This window comes from Nicotiana attenuata, chromosome 2, assembly GCF_001879085.1.
Source record: "Nicotiana attenuata strain UT chromosome 2, NIATTr2, whole genome shotgun sequence".
Classification (NCBI taxonomy): Eukaryota; Viridiplantae; Streptophyta; class Magnoliopsida; order Solanales; family Solanaceae; genus Nicotiana; species Nicotiana attenuata.
Genome location: NC_031990.1, coordinates 51139480 through 51143998, shown reverse-complemented (window position 1 = coordinate 51143998; position 4519 = coordinate 51139480). Strand labels below are relative to the sequence as shown.

Here is a 4519-nt window from a genome sequence, read left to right as displayed (position 1 = left end):
TCGACAAAGTTCAACACAGTTGAACTGGGACCCGGGACTCGGCTATGCGCCTTCCAAAAAGTTCAACTACGGTTGAACCAAGACAGGCTATGCGCCTTCACCAAAAAGTTCAACTACGGTTGAACCGGGACTCAAGCTATGTGCCTTCGCCAAAAAGTTCAACTACGGTTGAACCAAGGAATTTCTGGATTATTATATGATGATTTTTGAACTTTCCATATATAGAAAAGAAATAGAAAGAGATAGACTAGAAACGACATCTGTTATGTCAATGACACCAAAGGGATATTAAATGAATGGAATTGGGATATGGATGGAATATAATGAAATAGAGCCACTTTGAGGTTCCCTCTGAAATGGGGCATGTAAGGGAGCCACTACGAAGAAGTTCCGGGAGTTACGAAGGAAGCTTCGAGCTCATATTGGTCATGGGTTGGGAACGGGAATTGAACTCTATGAGATCGAATCTCCTGTTGTTCCTCAGTAGCTCAGTGGTAGAGCGGTCGGCTGTTAACCGATTGGTCGTAGGTTCGAATCCTACTTGGGGAGATTTGATTGATTCTGAATTAAAGAATTAAGAATAAAGGGGCTCGCTTTGCCCGTTAAGAGTAGGTAACCCGTTCCCTGTCTTTGTTTCTATTGCATTCTATCTCANCGCATGCAAAGAAAAATCTAGGGGGAAAAACGAGGAGAATACAAAACAGACACAAGGCAAATAGCAGAAAGGACATCTCATTTATCTACAAGTTAACTGCGGGTCTTCCCGCTTACACCCGGCCAAGGCCGATCAATACAAGGAAAGAGAAAATAAAAAACAAGAAAAAATGCATATCTTTTTACTCGGCGCCATCCGCGCCACCATCTGCACCAGCGTCAGCCTCTGGCGTCGCCGCGTCAAAACCACAGTCGGTACGGGCCTCACGAGCCTTTTGACGCGCTCCCTCGAAAGCAGCTTCGGTCACGATGCCGGCCTCCCACAAATTCTTATATACATCACGTTGGGCCTCGGCAAAGACCCAAAGTTCGCGAGCCTGGCTGGAAGAAGCGGCTTGGTCCCGTAGGCGCTGATTCTCTTCTTCTAAGGCTGTGATCCGGTCCGCCATGACTTGGGCGTCCTGCTCAAAGACACCGATCCGCTCCTCGAGACTCGCTTCTCTAAAGGCCGCAGTAGCCCTCTCCAACGCCCGTTGGGACTCGTGCACGCGGATAGCTTCCGTTAACGCCCCAGCCCTCGACGAGGCATCCCTCACCTGAAGCTTCAATACTGCGACTTCACCCTCCAACGCAGTCACTTTCCTGCCCCATGCCGTAGCGGCCTCCGCCGCCTTAGCCTGGCCCTGGCGCTCACACTCAGCTGCGGCTCTCTTTACCGCCTCGAGCTCCTCATCCTTCCGGCGGAGCTGCTCCTCGAGAGCACTCGTTCTGCCAAGTGTTTGCTGCATCTGAAGCTCCCGCCTCGCCAGTTCCTCGACCAAGGCCCGGCTACGGGGATCATTCCTCAAGCGCACGCGCAACTCTCGGCACTGATCCCGGTAGCGGCGATACTTCTCCAACGCCCGCAAAAATATCCCCGAGCGGACTTTGGCTCGACGGATGCTCTCCACCTCCAACAAATAAGACTGCAAAGCAAAGACAACGATTAAGATAAAGAACAAACTAAGGCAAAGAAGAAGCGAACCGACGTAATAGTACATACCCTCAAGCCATCACGGCCACTTCATTCATCAGTCTGATATCCGTAACGCCCCTCAACGACGCATTCTCGGCCTCCGAGCATAGCGGCTCGAACTGCGGCACCAAGCCTTCCCCTTGGAGCAATAAGTTCAACTCCGTGGGAACCTCGACGAAGCGAGATCGCCCCTCTGCGCGCACCACTGAATTGGTGAAGCCTTCCCGGAACATACGGACGTCGTCGGGGTCCAAGTCGGACTCGGACTCGTACTCATATCCTACAGCATCCCCTCCTCCTTCCGCTACCGGCGAGGTAGAACCACCCGCAATAGCCACCGTAGGAACGCTCGCCTCACCCACATTAGTAGCCGCTGAGGAACTACCTCCCGTTTCAGCGACTGGAACCACCAATTGAGTCGTCGAAGCGACGGTATCATCACGACCTAAGCCAACCGGGGCAACCCCATTGTTTGTCCGCCCTCAAGGGCAGGCGCTGCCGCCGCACTCCTCTCCGCATCCGCCGGGGGGTGGGGGGAGTCCAAATTATAATTACCACAGGAGGAGCCGGCGTGAACACGACCCTACGCCTTATCAACGGCCTCTCCTCCTCCCCATCTGACGATGATTCCGCTCTAGGGCGCACAACCCCCGATGGCCCCTCGTCCCGAAGTAGGGTCCGTGCTGGAGAAGGAACCGCTGAAGATTCAACTGATGTCGCCCTCGGTATTGAGCGCGACACTGGCGCTGCAGTAAGCCGAGCAATTGCACCAGGCCGACGGAAGGCCAACTGAGGGGCCCTAACGCGGCGTGCCCTCCCTGATCACAGGAAAACAAAGTTGATGAATAGAGTTGTAACAAAGCGGAACAGAAGAAGAAACCAATTTTTTACCTGCCACAGGCCTACGGCCATGCCTCTCCCAGAAAGACGCCCATGTGCGTATCCCCACTGTATGAGGGAGTACGGCCTCGACCCACTCACGTATCCAAGGCAATCGGGCCGGCGGCGACCTGTCGGCTACAAAAAACGATACGAGTTAACGCTCATGATCACAAATCATAAAGAGGGGAAGAAAAGGGAATTCAACCACTAAAGAACTTACGTGCATGGTTCCAAGCCTCTGGGAACCCAGTAGCATCCGCCACCAGATGCCTGGTCCTGATATAAAAGAAGTGCTCGAAAGGGCGAGGGTCGACCTCGTCATCCAATCTCATGACCAGGCCCCTCGACCCACGAGGGCACGCCTGAATCATGGTGCCACGGACTCTCTGGGGAGCGTAAAGACTGAGCACATGCTGCAGCGTGACCTCCCTACGGGCCAATTCCGCGTACTTGATGAACATTGCCAATAATTTGTAGAGGGAAGGAGTGAGCTGACCCGGGCACACCCCGTAATAACGGCAGAAATCCACCACCAGCATTGGTAGCGGGATCTTGAACCCCAACCTGAAAGGATAGGCGTAAAAAATGCAGCATCCCCTGCGGTCGGTGTGGACCCTCTCCTCGCTTCTAGCGAGAACGATGTCTGCATGGGTGGGAATGACCCCCTGTTCCCGTAATCGGGCCATCCCAATCTCCCCCATTAACGGGGCTTCATCCACCGGGTCCTCTCCACCGTCGACAGTGAAATCAATCGCCAGACCTCCGGGCTGAGGAACTACCTCGTCAACCGACGGAACTTCTCCGGTCTCTATCTGTTCTGCACCTCCCATTGCCGGAGGTGGCCCTTCAACTACCGGAAAATCTATCGGAAGAGCATCGTGGGAAGAACTGCCTGCCATTGTTGATCTACTAAAGAGAAAGGGATAGAATTCGGTGGGCAAGACAAAGGTTATCACAATCAAAGGAAAGAAAGGAGAAGATGAATTAGCAGAACGAAAAAGTTTCCTCAGAATCTCTCTCAGATGAACAATGAAGATATGAGAAATGAATGCCTCAACCCACCTTTATAGGCAACATAAATGGCTTTCGCAAAACCCAATAGCCATTATTAACTGCACGACCAACCGTAAAACGGTTCGGTTCTTCCAAGGCAAGCGTCATTATGACAAGCTCCGCAAAGCGGCTTCTCAGCCATCCAACGTCCCGCCGTCAGAACAATCGCAACGGCCTGCGAACGCTGAAAGAAGGCGCCGTACGCCTTCAAAATTCTGGACGTGACCAAATACGTACCCGGCGCATACTCATTCTCCATGGCCATCGCCATTATATGAAAGGCTACGGCCATCTCCAATATATGAAAGGCTACGGCCATCGCCATTGTATGAAAGGCTACGGCCATCCCTAATATACGAAAGGCTACGACCGTCTCTAATATATGAAAGGCTATGGCCATCCCCTTTATATGAAAGGCTACGGCCATCTCTAATGTATGAAAGGCTCTCCAATATATGAAAGGCTACGGCCATCTCCAACGTGCAAACGGCTAAGGCCACCGCCGCCAATAAGTCGACCCCCTTATTCGAGTTTTTTCAAATCACAATCGATGAAGTCCACTCATCGAGCTCGGCCGAAACACGACCTCAATAAGCGGAGGGACTAACTGTGTGGGTCAAAATCCGATCTCACGATAATTAACGGAGTTAATCTCGTCTTGAGCTAATCCATAATTAATAAGTGGTATGGCCACTTATTCATAACAGGATTCGACTCTTGTCTGATTTAATCTACGAGGGCACGGCCCATTCATTCCCCCATGGGGACGGAACCTCAGCGTGGCCACGACCATTTATTGTCAGCTCACGAAGCTCACATCTATAAATACTAAGAGTGGAAGCCCTAGAAAGGGGGCTGCTTCTTCACCACTATGGACAAGAGAGAGAGAGAGAAGAGAAAAACATACCCATCTTA

General features: G+C 52.0%; 1 non-coding gene across 1 annotated transcript; it reads left to right on the top strand.

Moving 5' to 3' along the window:
* On the top strand, positions 478 to 549 carry TRNAN-GUU. The gene has a single exon. It is a non-coding gene; the product is annotated as a tRNA-Asn (tRNA).